We start from the raw sequence: 25119 nt of genomic DNA on the forward strand, positions 1-25119 counted from the left end.
AAATCACAAAATTTTATTATGCAAACATTGAGACTAGACAGGTTTCGAAAACATAAAAACAGTCATTTCAAATTTAGATAGCATTATTTTTTATTAGCATTTTTTAAAATCGTAATGATTTCTCTTGAATATTTGATACTGCTCCAGAATCACAATAACCATTTCACGCAATAATTCCAATGTACATTAGTATCTTTCTTAGATGTATTTTAAGTTTATTTGTCTAGAATAGTGGTAAAAAAAATGGGACAGTTTTTATAAGCTAACTTTAGCATTCGAGTAAATAATGTAATGATTTGGCTACTAAGATGTCATTATTTCTAATGTGTGTTACTCTACAATCAATAAGCAAATTGGCTACTAAACAATTGATTTTGCCGTTGCTGTCATCCATAAGAAATCCTACTATTATCCCTTTTCTAAATTGTCATAAAGGTACTTGTTTTTCTATGTTTTGTACATTTTTTTTAATCTAACTGCAATAAATTTAGTATTAGGTAATTAATTGGGATACAATCCCTTCCCCTTTTCCCCGAATGTGACCTACCGAATTAGACTTATTACCGGGTTTGTACTTACATGAGCTACACGACGGGTGCCACATGCGAAGTAGGATCTGCCTACCCTTCCCGAGCACCTGGTCAACCCCCCAGTTTTTGGTGGGATTCGTGTTGCTAAGTCTTTAGTTTTCTATGTTGTGTTTTGTGTACTGTTGTTTGTCTGGTTTATTTTTTTTTTCCGTTTTAAGCCATGGCGTTTTCAGTTTTTTTTCGACTTATGAGTTTAAATATCCCTTTGGTATCTTTCACCTCTCTTTTACAGTAAAGACACATGATGTTAATTCAATGAAGATAAACAAACATTCATGAATCAAAGTACACAAGCACGAAGAGTAAATGTATTCGGCGTAAGCAGCCAACGAAAATTGATTAAGCTGTAGCGTCTCCCATCTGTGACTCATGACTTGTTATTGCCTAAGATTAGCCATGGCGTTGTCAGTTTATTTTCGACTTAGGAGTTTAATGTCCCTTTGGTATCTCTTTCGCCTCTCTTTTTCAGACTTTTGTCAATTGCGTGGGAACGTATGTCTTTCTGGATGTATATAAGTCGTGTGTGTGTATATGAAAGCATATTAATAATACATATTTTTTACAAGACAGAAAATCGATAGAAATCGATAGAAATTTCGTAAAGGTAGATTTTCGTAAACATGATAATTGAAGTTCCAACTCCCTCAAGCAAAGTTGACCTTAACTGCATTTGGCTATAATTTTAGGTCCATTTTTCTCATATAGCCCTTTGTACATCTCTGCATTTCAAATGTTACGGTTTGAGCGTTCCCGATGAAGGTTGATTCAAAATAACGATTCGGACGCACGCACTTTATAAATTATGAAATTAACACTTGCATCTGAAGCGCTTTTCTGGACTTCTCTTCAAAAGTATCATTCAAACATGAACATGTTGAATAAAAGCAACAGTAGTATACCGGTGTTCAAAAGTCATAAATTGATTGAGAGAAAACAAATCCGGGTTACAAACTAAAACCGAGGGAAACACATCAACTATAAGAAGAAAACAAAAGAACAACAGGAACACTGAAGGGCAACAAAAACAAACGCCAACATACATAGAAACGAATTATTTGATTACAACTGCCATATTCCTGACTTGGTACAGGACATTTTAAGAAAAAATGGTGGGTTAAACCTGGTTTAATGGCTAGCCAGGATGTTAAATTACATAGAATTTTTTAATATTGAATTGCACGATAATAACAGTAGGCCAAAACGTATTTAGGATTTTCAACAATGAACTCATTTATAGAATTGGGTTTTTTAATTATCATTGATATGGGATGTATAAATTTAGCATGTGACATGTTCCAATACATTTATTTGCTGTTATACATAATATCAGATTGCAACCAAGACTTTGTAATTACTGCATGCTTTTAAATGAATGGAAATAATATATTTAAGTCTAGATAATAAAAGACAATTCATACAACATCTAGGAATGTAGTTAGAACACAAGTTTTGAGTAGCCTAAAGGTATAATATAGAAATGATTTAGTTATTTATATTTATTTTATTTATTTATGGATTATTTATTCCTCGGAGAAACAGATTTTACCTCTTTTACCTCGTTTTTGAAATGTGAAGTTTGTCAGAACTGAGTATGAACAGCATGCGCCATTATAATGAAGAGGTTCACGTCCTTTTCAACATACGGGTTACTCTATTATCCACGTTGACAAAAGTGAAACATAACATGGACAATATAACCAGTCTAGTTTGCCTTTTTATAACTTTTTTAAATACATTTTGCAGAGGCGATTTCATGCCAATGTCCATGCAGCTCTCTTGGAATTGGGGCAAGGCAAGATTTATCCAACTATTCAGTAGATGAACTGCTCGAAATGTTGGCTCCTGAACTGGCAAAAATAAAGAAAGAACTATCCGTTGACAAATCCAACTTGTCGGCGACGATTAATAAAAGGATAAGTGCAAACGATAAGAGAAAGTCTTCTCAGTCCATTGGCATTCTTGGAATAGTCTTCATTGTTTCAGTCATATTGGGCGTCGTTATCATAGATCTGTTGTCACTTATGAAATTCATGAAGCCTAAATTGAAGAGAGAACAAAAATGATACTTCAGAAGCAGAAGAACGGTCTGAATAGATGATATAATTTTATGAATCATATAAATCTGACTCAATATTTCAAGTTTTAAGCAAGTTATTTAAACGTGTTTCGTTTATAAACGGGACACTCTTTGTATTGATTTGTCAAGAACGATCCAGTAGATATAGACATTTTTAATATACCTTGCAGATTATTTCCTTATGTGGTTAAAAGTTCTCACTGCTTGTTGTTGAACTAGATTTGTCTGTCTTTAATTATAGAATTGCATGCTACGTGTTGTTTTATAAATTATACGAAATCATCATAATCACATTTTGCATGAACAGCGGAAGCCCTTCTAGCTAAAAATATGGACGTCACTTGCATTCATTTAGTACAATTTAAAAAACATCACACAGAGCATTCAAGTATATTTTTTACAGATCCTTTGAATAAACTATGAAAATGTAATAAGCATTTCGAAATCATAAAGTAAAACTAAACACAAACTTCCATAATCATTATCTATGCATACCATTGGATAATAATTCATTTAGCAATTTTAAAAATCATCATATGAACAAGTACACGAACAACCTATGAACAGTATTTTGACTAATTAGGTGACGGAGCATATTATTTTATACTATTATCCTGGGTTGCATTCATACACTTAAATTGTAATCATTATCGAACGCAAGACACGTACTCGAATGATTCGTTTTTAGTCAATAAACGTTCAGCATTTATGTCAACAATGCGCACAAGGTTATAGTTTTAATAATTTATAAAATTCACCAATTTAACGATGTCATTTTGCACCAGCAAAGATATACTGATAAAGGATAATTGTTATCTGTAATATCGTTTACTTTTTTGTGTTGTTGTACACTTTTTTAGACGTTTATAAATATACAATCATATGACATTCATCAAAAGTATATCTTCAAAATTATTAAGGTTTTTTCGATGAGGTCCGCTATTTTTTTTTTATTATTTATTTTTACCATTCTCAATTATTCCCAAATGTGTTTTCGGTATGATGACACAAGTGTTGCCTTCATATGAGGTGAACATCCAAATTGTTAACGCGATATGGCTTAAAGCCATAATTGTTAATCATATTTCATTTTTGATTCATGAATTTAAACTAGAAAACATGAGCCAAGGGAACAGTTGTTTACACATCTATGCGCAATGTTTTGTTGTGCTGATAAAATTGATAAATAAATATGATAGCGTTGATTAGTAATTATTATATCTGAGAAAGAATGATGATTAGTCCCCATTTTGCATGGATCAACTCGTTCTGATGAAGGATATTTTTTATCCGATATATTTATTGATTTTTGGTGGTGTTGTATCTTTTTAAGACACATATCATTACTCTACATTTTTTAGATTCCTTAATATTAATTGTACACATCTATATGAATGTTTTCAATCGCGTGTGTTTGGAGCATCGAAAGAAATAATAAAATTTGGTGTAAGCGTCCCTGTGTTATCCATTTTTATTCTTAGTTTTAATTTTTGTTACGAACTCAACATGAATTCTAGAGCAGAATAAATCAAGTGCATACGTGTTATTTCTATTGAGTTCTTCTGAATAAAAAAAAAATCATCAAAGATGGCAGGCCTATAAAATCGTGTTTTTAAGGTGACTAACAGACATATTGAGAAAAAAAGGAGTCCACGAGAAACAATAAATAATAGTATGTCCTACCTAGATATAAATTTTCGCTAAAATACGAGCACTCAGAATTTAAGCATTTTGGGGGATATTTGGAAAGCATAGAATAACGAAGTAAGTTTGAGACCAGATATTTATCAAGGATACATGTTCTATGTGAATATCTTTCATTGTAATCCAAACACGTTGAATAACATTTTTTGGTTCTTAGGTAGAAATTTCCATTTTGCATCATGCAACTCATTCTGACGAAGGATATGTTTTATTCGAAATATTTTTTTGATTGTTGGTGGTGTTGTAACCTTTTTTGACATATGTAATTACTATTTGTGTTTTAGATTCCATAATATTAATTGTACACACCTATAAGAATGGTTCCAATCGCTTGTTTTATTTTGTGCATTTCCTATTTCACGATCCTCAAAATTACTATAAAGGCAATAAAGTTTATCATGAACTGTTAACAACCTTCGAGTAATAAATTCAAACTATAAAACTGAAATATCAGGAAGAGTGCCCAGTTGTACATTGGTGTGAGGAGCATTAAAGAAATAATAAATACCGGTGTAAACCTAACAATACATGTTCAAGGGTTGTCTTTTTTATTTCTATTTTTTATTTTTTGTTACAAACTCAACATTAAATTTAGTGCAAATTAAACGAAGTGCCTATATGTATTTGAGTCCTACTGTATCAATTAAAAAAAAAACTCACCATGTTTTTGAAAGGTGTACAGATGTATTGCGAATTGGAGTCTCTGGATAATTTTTTACATGAGAAACAATGCATAATATTATGTCCTTCGTCGATACCAAATTTCGCTGAAATACCAGAACTCTGAATGTTTAATCAAAGGATTTGTATTTGAGTACAATTTTTTGACTTTTAAATAAATTTTGTTTTCGCAGAGGATTACTCTCTATAACAAGAACGCATTTTTTACTACAGATTGTTGTGCTTGCCTTTTTTTATGTTAGCGTTGTCTGTTGTGTTTTTTGCAATTTTATGTGAGTTTAACAAAAAATGGACTTTGAGAATTTGTTTTTAAATTAGTATGAATTGATTATCGCATTGATATTTATTTATTGATGTATTAATCTTTCTTTGTATATGTTATGATTATTTTATTAAGCTTGTACGTGTTTTCTATACTGATTTGGGATGCTTGCTTCATATGTTTTGAAAGTAAATGTGATGTAAAAGTTACTAATCTATTGAGATTTGGGATCAATTCTTTTTATGGGTATTAATTTTGTGTGGTCATACACAGAAACGCAAAGACATAAATAACCAATAATAATAAAAATCTAGAGGTCAACGTCCATTCTTCCATCATTCTTCAGATATCTATACACATGGCAAGCTCTAGGTTGTCCAGGGTTAAAAAACGTTAACATATTAAAAATATACTATTAAAGATTTGCCATTAATACCAAATCACCTTTGACCAAAAAACATGTTGATAATGATATCACATAACAAAGATAGGGGCCTCGGTGGCCGAGTGGTTTACGTAGTTCAACTACTGTATCACTAGCTTGTCAATATTGTTTTTTTTTGGGGGGGGGGGGGGGGGTTTGAATCCCGCACGTGGCAGGTGCATTTGACTCCAATCTTACTTCACTAGGATTGTCAGTTTTCCTGCCGAAGACCAATGGTTCTGTCCGGGCACACCGGCTTCCTCCACCAAAGAAAACTGAACGCCACGAAATAGCCAATAGTGCTGAAGGTGGCATAAAACACCAAAAGTTAATAGGTTAATCATAACAAAGAGTGGATAAAACTGTATTAAGACGTTTTCTATCTTGTGTAGTCGGTTAGTCGGTACTGTGCACTCTCAGAAATGTTATAGAATGTTTTTTAATTGTACGCTATTTTTACATTATATACGTTTATATTGCTGTACTTTTGAGTTTCCACCATTAAGTTATTTGAAGTGGAATGTATGAATAAAATGCTTCTGATGAAGTCAGTTAAGGCCTCGGAGGGCAAGTGGTCTAAGTTAATTAGTTCATCTACATTGATCATCTGCAGTGATCACTAGTCTGTTAAATCTGAGGGTTTGAGTTCAAACCCCTTTCATGGCGCGGTGTGTTCGATTCGGATCTTTATTGACCTGGCTTGTCCTGCCGTCGGTCGGTGGTTTTCTCCGATTACTTCGGCTTCCTGTACCATTAAAAACTGGTCACCATACTATTGCCAACGTTGATGAAAGTTGCATTGAATCCCAACCAACAAACATTATTGTCAGGATAATTGGCATTAGCCATCTTCCAACAACGTCAAAACTATATTCTCTAAACATCATTACAATCAAAGTTAAAGAGAATGACATGCAAAAAAAAATAAAAAATAAACATAGTTTGGTAGAGGCGAGTAAACATATGTGAAGTATAAAGGGAGACAATATGAAAACAAACATGACAAAATGATAATGTCGTTTAGTCATTTCCGTGAAATTTCCTCCATTTGAAAAACATTTAAGTGACATGACCGACATCGGTGCTGCATTGTTGTCATAAGTTATAAGTTTTCTTCAATTAAGTTAATGCTATGCTAATGTACTTTCTATGTGACAGATGTTCGTATTAAAATTGCATAATTATTTGAGCTTAGTTGTTTCTCTTTATTTAACTTTAGATATAGACCACTAGACGTTAATCATCAATCTACCAATATTTTAGCTAATCTCTGAATGTGTATATTTCCAATTGGCTTTTATTAACTTTCTTATTTGCCTCTGTAACCACTTTGCCAATAATAACCAAACTCGTTGGTTCATGTTTGTCATATTTCTTTTTCGTAAAGTATTTTGTTATTAATTATGCCGTTAGTTTTCTCGTTTGAATTGTTCCCATTTTATCATGTCAGAACCTTTTATAGCCGATTATACGGTGTGGGATTTTCTGATTGTTGAAGGTCGTACGGTTGCCACTGATTGTTTATACCCACTCATTTGGTGGATAGTTGTCATTTTGGCAATCATACCACATCTCCTTATTTTTACATTGGAAGGAAAAATGTACAGAATGTTACTTGACAAATGTAACGATGAGTTTATTGTCAATTTCTTTATTCTTTTCAAGAAAGACCGTAGAGCTGATCTAAAAAAAACCTAGAGCCTTATAGGAGCCTGAATCGTTCATTTTAACGAATTTATCCTGAATACTAGTAGTAAAAATAGGCTTTTCATAAGGACCAAAATAATAACATATCTAAAAGAACCCTTAAAAGAACCATTCTGCATAATATGTTTTCGCTTCCTTTTATCTGTTCTTATATAACATTTAAAACCTGGTTTCCCATAGGTTTCAATGTGAATATGTACATCAGCTTGGACCTGTTGGAATGTTGAAAGTATCAAATGCATGGTTTGCTTTCGTTCACTTTCTGTGTTTTTGTCAAAAGAAAAACAAAATGTATTTCCAAAAGCGTGCTCAAAGTCACAGGTCATAAGATAATGGCGACCATTACTCAAAAAGTACCTAAAAATAACCATCTCTGCAAAGTTTGGTTTCGTTCTGTACAGGTTGTTTTCAAGGAGACATACAATATGTGTAAAGATAACAGACATAATCTTAAACGAAGGTTGTCATGTGGTGGTCAAAAGCTCACAAATTGTTACGTTTGGAGGACGTGTTTTTTTATTCACAAACAATCGGCATTCCCATGAGAACCAACTGTGCCCCTCATCTTACCGAATTGTTCCCTTATTCTTATGAGGCTGACTTCATTCAGGAACTTCTTAGGGAAAAAGAAAAGAAATTAGAAGTATCCTTTAACTTTACTTTCCGCTATAAAGATGATGTTCTTTCACTGAATAATTCAAAATTTGGTGACTATGTTGAATGCATCCATCCCATCGAACTTGAGATAAAGGATACCATAGATAAAGTTAAGTCTGCCTAATATCTTGACTTACATCTAGAAATTGAAAAATGAGGATCGGTTGAAAACAAAACTTAACGACAAAAGAAATGATTTCAGCTTCCCAATTGTGAACTTTTCATTTCTATGTAGCAACATTCCAGCAGCGCCAGCATACGGAGTATATATATATCCCCGTTGATACAATATTCCCGGGCTTGTATTTCCTGTCATGATTTCCTTGATAGAGCGTTGCTGCTCACAAAGAAGCTATTAAACCAAGCGTTCGAAGTGGTGAAGTTGAAATCATCCCTTTGTCAATTTTACGGACGTCATCACCAGTTGGTTAGCCATTATGGAATATTCGTTTCACAGATGATAGCTGATATGTTCCAAATGTCGTTACTACATTCCTGTTACCTTTTTCCCGAATGTGACCTACCGAATTAGACTTATTACTGGGTTTGTACAAATATGAGCAACACGACGGGTGCCACCTGATGATGATGATGAGAGGATATTTGATACAATTATTGGTTTAAATAAATAACACATTTACAACTTAAGTGTTCTGTTTTGGTCATCAACATCCGGGGAATTTTTGGCGTGACCTCTTTCAAGTATGCCTTTCATTAAGTAAAAACATTGATCTCGTTATTCTAAATCTTTGCGAAGATTCATGTCCAAACCTTTTGTGCCACCTTTCTATGCTTGAACCTTTATGTATGAAAGCTGTTGTCGCTTATACATGGACGAAAGTTCCTTTCCATGATACATATAAATTCTCGAATTAACCCTGGCTAAACAAGTGAAACATTACATAGTAAGAAACAATCGAAGTTCCGAAATAATCGAAAAGTTACTAGCGCTCAAATATGCCTTCAAGGATATAATATTTTCAGGCGATTTCCTCTAAACTTATAGAAACATACATTTGTTTTTCATCTTTTGCAATTACCTTAGTCTTCACACCCTGTCATGACTAAACGGAGCAAGATATATTCCTGATATAAAAGGCAGACGGTTGGTAAAACTTTCCATTACACGTTTTACGTGATTGGTTAGCAAGGCACTTTTAAAATTCTTCTTAATCTGCCTTATCAAACGCCTTCGCTCGTCAATTGATTTAACCTTAATTGTAATGTATTCGTTAAGAATGTGGCTAGTTCAATGAATCGGACATTTTTGGTGGGGTTCGTGTTGCTTAGTCTTTAGTTTCTTATGTTGTGTCATCTGTACTATTATTTGTCTGTTTTGTCTCTTTATTTTTGGCCATGGCGTTGTCAGTTTGTTTTCGATCTATGAGTTTGACTATCCCTCTGGTATCTTTCGTCCCTCTTTTTTAAACTATGATCAACGCTCAATGAGTTGGTGTTGAACAAGAGGCTCTCAAGAGCCAGAATCGCTCACCTGTAATTTTTTGCTTAAATCTTTCATCAATGATTAGTTTTGCTTTTTAATATATATTAATGAGTGGCTTTAAAATTCCATCGAGATGTTCTTTGTATCTGTCATATTTTTCTTCAAAAGCAAAGAAATACATTTTACCTCTATGTTTTATTTTAGCCATAGTGGCTATGTTTCTTGACGTACAAGAAAATAAAATACAAAATTCATACTAGATACTCTGAAACTCATTCAGCCCAAATTTGGCTGAAATTGATTCAGCAGTTTTGAAGGAAAATATTTTTTAAAGAAAGCAAACTAGATGAACAAATTGTGAAAAATTGTCTTTAAAGGGCAATAACTTCTTAAGGACACATTTGACAATTTTGGTCATATTAACTTATTGAAACGAAACTGGGGTACTGTCTACGCGACCTTAACTTAATATCTACTAAACAGCAACCCAACTGTTTCCTTTATTCTAAATCTAGGGTAGGGTTCGGCCTATGCTTTCGCTCTAGGACTTCTATTATAGTTATGCTCGACTGGAATGTTTTAAAGTTTTATTAGGTATTATTTTGACCGGTCCATGCAACCAGTTTATATGAGATTTAAAATGTGTGTCTTGGAACTAGATGCGTCTGAAGTTCAGTACTCTTCGAGAGACAGTCAGGGGTATCTTCTAGAATCTTTCTCCAATGGTGGATAAAGAGGATCTAGACTGCTCTTATGGCCAACCTAGCCCTAACCTTTGACCTTAACCGCAGTCAGGCTATCATAGTATCGGACTATAGAGACCAACAGGATAATAATCTGGATCGTTACCAAATATACAAGGATCTGGCGGTATCAGTTTACAAGAGAAATCACAATCCCAAACTCAGTAGTTCTGGTAGTAGTCCAGAAATAAACGGCACCTCTATATGAATCTCTCAGTATATTTTCACTCAAATATGAAGTACAATCCCACACTAACACTTTGGTATAGACTTTGGTATGTGCTAGAGTAAAAACTAAAAAATTTAAATAAGCCTGGGGTTAAACAATGAATAAAGGGGCGACAGACCGACGGACCAAAAGTAACAAGCCCGACCTAACAATATTGGACGTTTCAAGCACGGCACCAAAAATGTAAAAGACAAGTCCATAAGACTTTTCGAAAACTAGTTCTCTATTTCCACTAGTATACCAAATATACAATTAACAAGAACCAAAAAATAAACTACTGAAGGGAAGTTAAAATAAAATAAGACTCGTTATGTCCTGAATAATCTTTCTCACAAACGGTCTGTAATCAGGAAACACTGAAACGTAAGCTCATCGAAAGGGGTCGAGCTCTAGGTTGATACTAATACAAAGGGAAGTATTCGGGATTTTTTTTTATCAAAAGACCAATTCAGGCAAGGGACAAGGCGTTTCTCTATAATAAAATAATTCAGTAAAGTACAACTTTTATTAAACAACACGTATATGAATCAGCTGCACATTTAATTTGTTACAGTTTTGGTGGGTCAATGGTCTAATTCTGTAGTCTATATAATAGTTTCCTAGACCAAGAAATAAATTGTTTTAGTGTCTGTAATTTTCTCTAATGACTCACTCTGCCATTCTGCTCAGGGTTTGCATTTAGAACTCGCTAGTTAGCGCTTCAATACTTAAATTTACCGTCTTTAAGTTCAAGTCATAGATTTGAGACACGCACGTGAAAAAATAAATAACTTTAACCTTAACAACTGACTAGCTGAACAGTTAATCGAATCTCGTTATTCGAAAACTGACAACTTTTATTCAGTTCAAAGAACTATACAAAAACTCAACTCATAAGTAAACTCATTTAACCAGCAGACCGCTTTCTAAATAAGTTACGCCTCAATACTTAAATATTCTAAGTTTCCGCTAAATATCCAATACAAACCCTGATAAAAAACTACCCAGTTTTAGTCAATCAAAATATATACATAAATAGGGGGGGACTTCTTACCTAAAAATACTGTAATACACATTTTCTTCAATACACTAGTTATAGCATATAAAATAGCGCAAGATTCTGCACCGAGACCACTTCCAAAAAATTCGCGCACATGGTTGAAAATTATCTCTTTAACTTACGTCTACACACCTGAGAATCTGAGCTGGGAATGATTACCAGAAGACAATCACTGCACGAGCTAATTTTCCCCGGGAACTCAATTGAGCTCTCTGATTGGTTGAGAAAGGAAAAATATTTTGAATGCTAATGCGAGGTTCGTTACGTCACTAAAATTTAATGAATGAAAAAAAATCAGAAAGTAATAAAATATTAATAAATATTTCTGGGAAAATAATTAAAAATACTAATAATGAAATAAATAAATGGACCAAATAAAGTGACCCACAAACGTTACATCACCCCCTTTCCCACAGAAGAGATATGTCCGCATATCTGGCAAAATCCATGTGCAAGTTAACGTGCACTGCTATGTGAAACTTGTTTTGTTGACTCGTGTGCAAGAAATCTGATCTTTCAACTAATATCTAAACATCTCCCTTCCTGGAATATACAAATAATTATACAAGCTGAAAAATATTACTACTGAAGGGGAGTCAAAATAAAATAAGACTCGTTCTGTCCTGAATATGCCTACTCACAAACGGTCTGTAATCAGGAAACACTGAAACGCAAGCTCATTAGACGAGTGACATTAACCATAAAATTTTATTTTTAATGCACCCACCTAACATACGGCTAAATCATATACCTTTCGAAAGCACATCATCTGTACTACCTTTTTTGCCCGGTCTTAAAAAATTCGTATGGTGCAGTTTCCGTCAAATCACAACAAAAGGTCAGGGGCGGACAAATTCTAATTTTACAAGAAGTCAGCATTTTTGCATATTCTGTATTCTGAATAACGATATTCTGTATGTACATATGGAAATCTCTTAGAACAGATGTTAATAGTAACTTATCAAAAGCACTTTGAAATATTAGTGTCGGATTTTTAATGTTTTTAATGCGCTGTTTTTCAGAAATTCCTTTGAAAATGACAAAAATGCATGAAAATCAAATTTTATGTCTGTGATTCAACTGTTATTTACCATAAAACCATATAACATATTTTATTTAGTGCTAAGGATGTTTTTGACATCATTAAATTACTGCAATTACTCTTCTTGTTGATTAAACAGCCAATTATAACAACCATGCAGTTGCCCAAAATACCGCCATCTGCAAAAAGATAGCTTTTTCAGCTTTTCTTTGTTAAAACAATGTAGTCAATATTATGTTGAAAAACACAAATTTTAAAAGTGCAAAGATGTTAAAGGATAGTACACACAGGAAATTCAGGCATTCAGGGAAAAGTTTGGGAGCGAAACTTTGATATTTCAATATTTCAATATTTGTATGTTTTCTTGGTTGCTTATACTGCATCTTGCTTGACTGAGGAAGTGAAAACTATTATAAGCTAGCCACTGAAATGTTCTTTATGCCTGGCCAAGATATTTAATCCTGTCAAACTACGTAATTTCTTGTAAATAAATTGAGACTCTCGCAATTATATTTACTTACATTAATTTTTGAATTGGGAAATCTAGCAATTCGCAATAACAATACATACATTTCCATTAATCAATTTTACTCCCTGAAGAGTTTACATATAAATACATTTAAATATAAAGATGATTGATTGATTGTTGGTGTTTGACGCAATTCTCGGTTTAACACTTTTGGCTACTAAAGTATTTAGCGGCGATCAGTTTTAAATGGCTTAGGCCCATGGAATGCCCAAGGAACGACCGACCTTCGGCAGGAAAACTGGCAATCCCCATCAACAATACATTAGTTATAGCTATTAGTATCAAGGACGAAGTTACTGTGTAGGTGTCATAACACAAATCTACCAATCAGCATTGATCACCTTTTGTAAAAGTAGGCAACCTCTTACAAAACAAAGCAGTTTTAATATTGATGTTTACTTCAGCTAAATGTTACAAGTAAAGTTTCTTGATAGAAACGGAAATATAAATGCATTTGAACCACTTTTATTTAAAATTTAATTGGCCATGATTATGCATTTAAATTTCAATGCAGATGTGTCACATAATATTTTCATTTTAGGCATTTAAAAAAGAGAGCACTATTTTAGTAGATCATCTATTAAGCATTGGTTGAACATTGGTATATAAAAGATAGTACATGTATATTACGAATACATATGGTTAAAATGAAGTTATTTTATTCTAAAATATCTATACAACAGTGAGAAATGAAAAAATTGTGGTTGAATTTATCCAGTTTTTTAATTGGTTTTGTGTCATCTGATCTTAAATTATGTTCGTGGATATTTACTGTGCATTGATCCCTCTGTTGTTGATCTGACAGAGACTTTTGGCAATTTTTTCACTTTATTTTCATATTTATCGGTTCAAGTTTCTAATGGTGCGGAGATCTCACAACAATAATAAGTGATATAAGTTGACATGAAAAAATAGACCGTACAAAATGTTATGTATATGTTATGAATATTGCTCATTACAATTTTGAGACTAACATATGGATATGTGAATGGAAAGAACAAAAGAAAAAAGGACGTAGGGACAAGATGATGCATACATTTCCGCTATATCATATAAAGATAGATAGAGATGGAGAGAGATGGAGAGAGAACAACGAGCTCTATGACAATTTTTTTCCAATCGTTTGTTGTGTTTTAGCTTTTAGATTTGTCATTTGATAAGAGACTTTCCGTTATGAATTTTCACTTGGAGTTCGGTAATTTATGTTGTTTTACTAATTTTGTGTTTGCATCAATATCTGAGTTTTAAGTTATGTTGTCTTTTTTCGCTCAGCTTTCAAATTTATGGTTTTCTTTTCTTTGATTGAAAAAAGGGATAAGATAATAAGGAGGCAGTCTCAAACCATAGTCGAAGAAAAACAGATAACAGCATGACCATGGCGAAAATGTAGGACAGACAAACAAATATTCTTAAAACACTATATTGAATTGTGTGAACACTACATAAACCAGTATGGTGATTACAGTTGTTCATGAAGGTTATTCAATCTTAATTAATCTGAATTATTAATTTTCAGTTATATTAATTTAATAAAACAACTAACAAAGTATATAATAATGGGCTAACATTAAAAGGAATTCGACGGATTTGACCTTGAAAAGCGCATGGTACAGACAGTTTTCGTTCGAACATTGAACGAGAATAATCTTCGTAACATGTCTTTCCACATCGGAAAACTATTTTTTACCAAATATACTTCTTTTGTTCTCTAAAGTTCGTCCATTACCCTTTTTCTAAATATGGTTGATCATTATCTGCCGATATTAGCAATATTATCTAGCAAAAAAAAGCAAAATGATCCCCATTTGCAGATGGTGATTTTTTGGGCAACTACAAAAGCTTCAATAGAAGGCTGCATCTGGACCTACATCATATTAATTGCGTTTTAAAATGATGAAAAAATTCCCATTAAACAATAAATCTATTCTTTTTTTTTGTCATTCAAATATTCAAATTTCAGAAAACATTCAGATTTTATTGCAATTTTATCATTTTTGGAAGTTTTTTCAAGAAGTTCAATTTTCTGTTGCTATAGCGCAATCAACATTTAAATTTGCACTTGATTTGAAATCATGGTAATTTGTTTTATAAGATTTAGATAATTTTTAGGAAAAAAATACCATACAAGTACCAGAAAATGGCATTTTGTGTAATTCTAGCAAACTTTTGGAATGTTCAGTTTTGACATTTGACCTTGATTTAACGAAACTTGCACCGTACGAATTATTGACGACCGAGCAAAAAAGAAGGTACAGGTAAGAAGCTTTCGAATGATATATAATATAGCCGTATGTTAGGTGGGTGCATTAAAATCGTTAACTAAGCGTCTTTTTGAAAATTGTCACTCGCCTACATCGAAAGGGGTCGAGATCTAGGTTGATACCAATACAAAGGGAAGTGACAGGGATTAATTTTTAATCAAAAGACCAATTCAGGCAAGGGACAAGGCATTTCTCTATAATAAAATAATTCAGTAAAGTACAACTTTTATTAAACAACACGTATATGAATCAGCTGCACATTTAATTTGTTACAGTTTTGGTGAGTCAATAGTCTAATTCTGCAGTCTCTATAATAGTTTCCTAGACCAAGAAATAAATTGTTTTAGTATCTGTAATTTTCTCTAACGACTCACTCTGCCGTTCTGCTCAGGGTTTGCATTTATAACTCGCTAGTTATCGCTTCAATACTTAAATTTATCGTCTTTAAGTTCAAGTCAAAGATTTGAGACACACACGTGAATGTCAACAAATAATGACCCCGAACTTTTACTTTCTTTAACCGGCGATCTATAAATAACTTTAACCTTAACAACTGACTAGCTGAACAGTTAATCGAATCTCGTTATTCGGAAACTGACAACTTTTATTCAGTTCAAAGAACTATACAAAAACTCAACTCATAAGTAAACTCATTTAACCAGCGGACCGCTTTCTAAATAAGTTACGCCTCAATACGTAAATATTCTAAGTTTCCGCTAAATATCCAATGCAAACCCTGATCAAAAACTGGCCAGTTTTAGTCAATCAAAATAAATACATAAATAGGAGGGGGGACTTCTTACCTAAAAATTTTGTAATACACATTTTCTTCAATACACTAGTTATAGCATATAAAATAGCACGAGATTCCTCACCGAGACCACTTCCAAACAATTGGCTTACATGGTTGAAAATTCCATCTTTAACTTACGTCTGCACACCTGAGAATCTGAGCTGGGAATAATTACCAGAAGACAATCACTGCACGAGCTAATTTTCCCCAGGAACTCAATTGAGCTCTCTGATTGTTTGAGAAAGGAAAAATATTTTGAATGCTATTGCGAGGTTCGTTACGTCACTAAAATTTAATGAATGAAAAAAATAAAATCAGAAAGTAATAAAATAATAATAAATCTTTCTGGAAAAATAATTAAAAATACTAATAATGAAATAAATATATGAACCAAATAAAGTGACCCACAAACGTTACATTATTTGTAGATCTTACTTTGCTGAACATATTGCTGTTCACAGTTTATCTTTATCATTACTGATATTCAAGCTAATAACCAAAAACTGAAAAATTACTTAAAATTACCAAATTAGTGGCAGCAACCCAACAATTGACTGTTAGGTTCGTCTGAAAATTTCATGGCTGATAGAACTTGGCTTAATGAACATTTTAACCTCTCATCAGATTTGCTCTAATAGCTTAAGTGTTTGAGATATATTAGCCAAAAACTGCATTTTACCCCTATGTTCTAAATTTAGCCATAGCGGCCATGTTTTTTTACGAAACAGAAAATAAAACACAATATTTATTCTAGATACCCTAAGGATTATTCAGCTTAAGTTTGGTTGGAATTGGTTCCGTAGTTTCAGAGGAGAAGATTTTTTTAAGTTAGAAAACATGATAAACAAATTGTGTAAAATTGTCCTCAAAGGGCAATACTCCTAAAGGAGTCAATTGACAATTTTGGTCATATAAACTTATTTGTAGATCTTACTTTTCTTAATATATTTGCTGTTTGCAGTTTGTCTTTATCATTAATACTATTCAAGATAATAACCAAAAACTGCAAATTTCCTTAAAATTACAAATTCATTGGCAGCAACCCGAGAATAGGTTATAAGATTCACCTGAAAATATATGGGCTGATAGAACTTCGCCTAATGAACACTTTTACCCCATGTCCAGAATTCTTCTAACTCTTTTGGTTTTTAAGATATAAGTCAAAAACTGCATTTTACCCCTATGTTCTATTGTTAGCCATGGTGGTCATGTTTTTTTGACGAAACAGAAAATAAAACACAAACTTTATTCTAGATACCCTAAGAATCATTCAGCTTAAGTTTGGTTGGAATTGGTTCAGTAGTTTCAGAGGAGAAGATGTTTGAAATAGTTTACACCAGACGGACGACGACGACGACGGACGACGACGGACGACGACGGACGCCAAGTGATGGCTAAAGCTCACATTTGCTTCGGAACTGTGAGCTAAAAATCGTTTATGTCTTTCCAAGACGTGCCGGCAGAAGGTCTTTCTTTCTAAGAAGCAACATTATGCGACGTAAAAACTTCTAATTATTAACTCTGTTCATGAACTAACTGTGCGAATACTCGGAACGGGCCTAAGTTACGATAGATAAATTGGTTTGTGTCTACTGTTATTATAGACAAAGTTCCTTTTATATATCTCTTTTTCCACTGGTACGGTCAACATGTGATACGCCTTTTGAATAACCAAAGTAGAAGAGCAAGCCTTAATTTTCATTTTCCTTCACCAATGAAATTTCCGAAAAGGTATCAGACAAGTCGTACAGTTTTGAAAAGTCTCTATTCGTAATTCTTAGAATGACAACTTTTTCCCAGATCAGCGTAAGAGCACGTGACGGAATTTTTGTGTTGCAGATTTAATGCTGTGCGTTTATGACTGCTGTCCAGTCCATTTGACTAAAATGTCCATTTTATCAATAGAATCTGCTTGCCTTTCGTGAATCATCTTTCTAGAACTGCATTTTCAAACAGGATAAAACCAGATGCGGATCCAGGATTTTGAAAAAGGGGGGCACGCGGGTTCCCAAAACTAGACAAAGTTTGGAGTGGAACAGGTAAAAAGTCCGGTTTTAATGTCTAATAATTTTAATAAGCAAAATATCAGATACAAAAAGTCAACATAAAGTCTTCAACAGTATACAGGTGTATATAAATTATAAATGGAGCTCCAAATTCTCCAAATAACAAAAAAAATTATGTCATTGATGACGGGATTCAAGTAAGTGGATCAGATTGCACCCCATTTTCATCAATTTCATCGTATATTCTGTTTTATTTAGTCAGTCCACCGATTGCATTGGACTAACAAAAAGTATAAAATAAATGAAAAACGCTTATATACAAATCAATAGAAAACAAGTATACCGTGTCGAAGGGCCCTCTACAGAAGATTTCATCCAGCAGCGTTATATTTTATTTTGTTATATATTTGAATTTGCATTTTTCCAAATCAGGATGCCATATAAACATATAAGTGCATATCACACAGTCGCTAACACCAAATGTAGCTTTAAGTTTCATTGTGTTTGTTTCTGCATTTGTCCATTACACCAAAATATCACTACAGTAACACATGCCGATTCACAACGGCATTCAAACTAGCTTTGAACTAACTGTCAGTAACTGCGAGTACTTTCAGATCTGTACTTAATATCTTTTTGTTGTGGGGATGTATAAATACCCTGCCACGTCCGGTCTGTGTTTTTGTGCCTTGTTTGTCTGCTTTGTATCGATCAAATGAAGTAACCCCTTTTCAACTGTTGTGCTGTTATACCACTGTCCCAGGTTAGGGGAAGGGTTGGGCGCCACAAACATGCTTAACCCCGCCACATTCTATATGTACCTGTCCCAAATCAGGAGACTGTAATTCAGTGGTTGTCGGTAGTTCATGTCTGTCATATTTATTTTTCGTAAATTGTTTTGTTATAATTTAGGCCGGTAGTTTTCCCAAATGAATTGTTTCATATTCTTCATGTCGGGGCTTTATATCGCTGCCTATACGGTGTGGGTTTTCATTGTTGACGGCCATACGGTTTTCTATAATTGCTGACATCCACTGCATTGGAAATGTGGTGGATAGTTGTCTCGTTGGCAGTTATACAGCAAAGCCTTTATATATATATATATGTATTAAAATTGCAGTTTTTATCCAACGCAATCATAAGTTTGAACGTTGTTTTCAATTTAGACATGTTTATATTTTTTCGTTTAGGCTTGTGTTATATTTGCCTTCGGATTTTTATGATCCGTTCATTCTATTTTGACTCCTCAAAATTCAAGAGTCTATCCTAAATTGAGGTAAATTGTATGGCTTTCCAAATACCGTTTCGATTCCTAACATCACTGAAGAGACATTAATTGTCGAAATCCGGATATGGTGTACAAAAACCTTTGCACCTTTTGTTTGCGCAAGTTTATTGTTTTCTGTTTAGTATTAAATTTATAATTAAGATTCATTTATTACATCGGTGATCCGTTTATTTGGCAATCGCCAATGGAAGTCAGCAGGGTTTAAGAACATTTGTTGTTCGAATGCGTTTTGTCAAAATATACTTTTTATGTTGTTTGTGCTGTATTTAGACCCCTCTAACAAGAAATTTTTTTGCATGCACACGTATTAAAATTGCGGTTTGTATCTAACGCAATCATAGGTTTGAACGTTGTTTTCAATTTAGACATGTTGATATATATATATATATATATACGTTTTGCGTCTGTATAAGAGAGATGTTCTGAAAAGAATTGATGATCGTGGGAAAGTTATATTTCTGTGAAAATCAAACTATGTTATTCGAGACAAAATTTTTAAAGAAATTATTTGCATTCAAATAAAATCAAGGTTGTTAGTTCCTTTCAGTGATGCATAGGTGGTGGAACAGAAGGATTTAGGGGGCAATTGTCTTTTTAATTTCAAATTTCAAAATTGTCAGATAACGGTTAAGATATTCCAATTTTAAAGCCTGGGATCATCTTTTTTTTTTTTGTGTAAAATGTTTCAGCAAAGACCAAAATATTGGGGAAACCAAAACAGTTTTATAAGTTTTCTCTCCTCCCTCTTTTAATTGTTGCAACTATGTGCCTTTCATTCATGTCACAAAATATCGAAATTTATTTCTGATTTTTGGTCTTTGATGAAAATGTGCTGGTCCTAACTATTATTATATATTTAAAAAATCCAAAAATTTTGTCGGTCCTTTTGCAAAATGTTGGTGGTGTAAACCTTCGGACCACCATTTTTTGAGAACTCTGTAATGAACAAAAAAGTTAAAAATATACATTAAGGTAAGCATATGTATTACAAAAGTATAAACAAAACTTAATACATTTTTCCCTTTGTATATTTTAAGTAGCTCCTGTTTTCAAAGAATCGATTAGTCAATATGAGTTTGAAGTTGGAGGTAACTTACATATTTCCTGTTCATACGAAGCGGTTCCTCTGGCCACATATGTCAAGTAGATGAAAGATTCTAATATCATCACACATTGTTCCTCGATTGATTCGATAGGTACTTTACCCGGAAATAATCTGATTCGCGACTTGACTAGCTCCCCAGAATGTGAGGTATTCAGAACAAAATTTCCATACTAAATCCAGAGCTAGTGATTTCTAATGCAAAGATTTGTGATTCAGGTTATTACAAGTGTTGTGTTACTAATACAGCCTCCAATAAATGTGCAAACGACATTTTAGTTGGTTGTAAGTATGTTATCTTTATTGAAACATGTAAAAATATTTAATCAGCTCTGTGATTAAAAGGGGGATACACATTGTTATTCGGTTGACCTTCGACAATGATGCAAATAAAAAACATCAAGACAGATGTACAGTGTATGATATATACAAAACACATAACCTTTATTGTACACGCAAAAGCGAAATTAATGATACACTAACAAATGAATAACTTCCATTAGAAAACTTTGGATAAATAAATAGGTCTTCTGTCTAGTCCTACGTCTTTATAGTCCGGCCATACAATCAGACACTCTAAATACCCATTGAAATCCAATCTTGTAGCCCATTAGTCCGAAAACCCATTACTACGGCGTGTCATTAGTTCGAACGAAAAAGCATTTATCATATAACGCATTAGTCCGACAAAACAACGAACTAGTACGGCCCTCGATATTAAATAGAGGTTAATAACGTCTAGGAAATTTTAAAATATGTTACACGTAAGTTTTTGTTTTAAATTTTTGGATTAACAGTCTTATTCGTCCGTTCATCCGATGGTGCACCGCTACTTTATTAATGTACAATAACTTGAATTAATCTTGAAAATAACCTTAAGTTTGTAATTTGGAAAAGTTGTACAGGCTTTATACTACAAAAATGTATCTCTGTCTTTTTCGAACATTTTACATTTGACGTTTTGTGACCTACCGAATTATACTTATTACCGGGTGTGTTCTAACATGACCAACACGAAGGGTGCCACATGTGGAGCAGGATCTGCTAACTCTTTCGGAGCACCTGAGATCACCCCTACTTTTTGGTGGGGTTCGTGTTGCTCAGTCTTTAGTTTTCTATGTTGTGTTTTGTGTACTATTGTTTGTCTGTTGGTCTTTTTCTTTTTAGCCATGGTGTTGTCAGCTTATTTTCGACTTGAATGTCCCTTTGGTATCTTTCGCCTCTCTTTTTATTAAGGTAAATACAGAAAAGCGTTTCGGACGCATGACATTGATAAGGTGATAGTTTTCTTTACAATCTATGTAAATACAATATGCTAGGCTTAAAATCGCCCATAGTCTTAAAAGTCGGAATACATTTTAAAGAGAGAATGCCAATCAGTATGTAAACTAATAATATGTTGTTGTGGTTTCTCTAAATTCATCAAAAAATCTCTGCACACTCAGGGTGAATAAGAAGTTAACACCTGGTGTTGATACTTTCTCATTATCTTAACTAATTGATCTCCAAACACCATCATTAAAATTAATTTTGCTCGTTCATTTTTTATAAAATGTTGACAAAATATTTACTTTGACCCTTTGACAAAAGTATAATAATTTCAAAAAACTTGAACCACACACTTTATCGGAAATATTTCATTGGATATATAGCAGTCTGACAAACACTAATTTTGATCGTTCAGCTGATTTTTACAGAGTTACCTCCCAGTAGTGTGATGTACCACCTTAAGTTGTTCATTTGTAAGTTCCTGTCTCATTGACGTTTACATCGTGCCTAATTCAAATATCAAATGAGTAGTTCTAACAACATCTCTTAATTAATTCATACATATTAGAAAAACAGAGGATATGGGGTATCCATCCATGACACAAAAATCAGTACATGCACAGCAAAAAATAATTCAAGAGCAAAGGAACAGCGCTTTTATTGCTGTTCTTCATCTCAAAGTCACAGTCAAGTCTTCAACACGAAGTAAAAAAACTCTCATCTCAGTGCGTGTTTAAGACAACCACTAGCTCTGGTTTGCAAAAATAATTCGGGTAAACTTAGTAAGATGTTATACCACCAAATCTGGCCCTGTCCAAATAAACATACTGGAAAGTAGTACATATTTTAACACATATTAATAACCACTAGCAAAAATGTTTAATCAAATAATGTGGAAATCTTTGTTAGGAAAACTAAAATGTCGTTAGTTTAACAGAAGTGAATCGAGATAAATCCTTGATAGATTTAAAATACGATTTAATCGACACGATAGAAGGAAGATAACGTGAGGGAATAAAAAAGATAGAGAATAATAGGGTTCTAAAATATAAAGAATAGAAAATAATGGGCAAAATAAAATAAAGAATAGAGACAAATGGCCTTTACAGTTTAAGAATAAAGAAATGAGAAACTTTCATCAAGATCCTCCTAAAAATTATCGTACAAGCACATATTCGGGGCACAAGTATCATTTGCATTACCCGCTTTAAATAAAAATGACAATTTATAAATTTTATGGGTCCAAAGCGCTTTTCTTAATTTAACTTCATCAGAATAGCTCAAACCTCAACATTTGCAAGCCATGGATGTTCAATAAATTCATTCTAGATACCGGGCTTAATTTTTGTTTTGTTAAACACGCATTTCGTATACAAAAGACTCATTAGTGACGCTCGAATAAAAAAATTAAAAAAGGCTATACAAAGTACAAAGCTAAAGAGCATTGAGGACCAAAATGTGAATGGGGTTATTTTTATCCTTTCTTGCTTAAAACGTTGACTTTTTTAACCGTTTACGCAGTACATTCTTGATTTAGAAAATGCATTCATTGAAATTAATAATTTCATGAATATTAATTGAAATTTTACATATTAAAGAAATTTTGGATATTGGCAATATTGGTATAGATTTAAAACATTTAACTCGTGCACATCGGTCTCGTTTCCACTTAAATATGACACTTTCAGTTATTCCCTGGTGAGTCCCGTTACTCAGATTTCATTTGTAGGTGTTTATACTGTTTATTTTAGCTATATTTCTAGGAGTAAAAAATCTTTCTGTTAATTTCAAATGATTTAATTTTGGATGTAACATGTCTTCTGATTGGCTGAAAGTTTTTGTCTTTCAGCTAATAGATATAATTTTGTCATGTGACCATGACGTCATCAACGTTTTTTCATGATTTACTCCTGAAAAAATGGAATTTAGATTTAAATTATAAGCAATGACTGTAATAATTCAAAATAACACACTTTTAAATAACATATTTTTATAAAACATATTACAGTCATTCTTTAAATATATTTTTCTCTCTATTATTCCCCATGTATAACTTTACAGAAAACTGATAAAATAAGTTAAAACTGTTCATTCCTTAATCGTGATTTTGATTGTATTCGAGAATGATGACTATACTACATGGATTCATTTACTTTAAAAATAACATGTACCTTCATAGGCATTCTCAAACGAAATTGTTTGGACATTTAGAATCCGTAGTAATTTTTCACACCACCCCTGTAATGCGTAATTTAAAGAGCTTTAACACTGCATTTTATCATTTTAATTAAACTGTTTACTTTAAAGAAATATTTTTACTCTTTTGAAATAAAATAAAATAAATGCATAATATTTGGCCTCATATACTATTCTTTACTCTTACAATATTTTTTTTCTATGTTTTTATATTCATTTTCGTTATAGCTTTTGTATTATAATGGTAGTTAATCAATACATTGTTGTTTGCTTGACGTAAAGTGGCAAAATTATCAAGCAAATGTAGCAAATCAATCGATTGATACTGACTTCTTGTGTCAAATATTCCATGAATATTCAAGACGAGGTATAAAAAATGAGTCCGGGTTCTAGGTATTTTTAAGATTTTTACATTACATGAAATACGAAAACTCATCGAAAGATATAAAATTCATATCTGAAAATAAAATTATTAGATTTTACTGAGTCGATGTTTCTAGTGTCTTCAAAATTTTGTATACAGTTCTCCTTGTGAGTAACAAGTCCGCCAGTAAGGGTACACAAAAATAGTCCCAATTGGAAAACTGACTGTTTGTTCACAATATCAATCTACTAACTTCAACATGTATGTAAGAAAACTTGTAATAAAATATAAGAAAAAATCTGTATATTGAATAAATGTTTTAACATAAATTTAGTTGTCATTATCTTTTTTTATTAAAATTGGAAAAATAATACTTTTTAAAAACATCTAAAACAGTTTACTGCTTTTCAAGTGCTGAAAATCGAGTCTGTGAGATTACAAATCTAAATGAAGTGGTTTCTACATCTGGAAAAGCATGCCGACATTTATCCACACAGCAAACAAGGTCCGTCAATTATCGTGCGGTTTCACCATATAACAATATAACCATATATGCACATCGTATAAACAAAAATTATTCTCGTCTCCTTGCCGACATTTTAGTATTCATTTAGGAAGTGTTTCAACTATAAAGGAAGTCCTATACTATTGTCCGAACGGAACTTTCATCCATTCTTAAATTATTTTGCGATCCGTCTGTTGTCCATAATGT

Source organism: Mytilus californianus, unplaced genomic scaffold (assembly GCF_021869535.1).
Source record: "Mytilus californianus isolate M0D057914Y unplaced genomic scaffold, xbMytCali1.0.p SCAF_14, whole genome shotgun sequence".
NCBI classification, from domain to species: domain Eukaryota; kingdom Metazoa; phylum Mollusca; class Bivalvia; order Mytilida; family Mytilidae; genus Mytilus; species Mytilus californianus.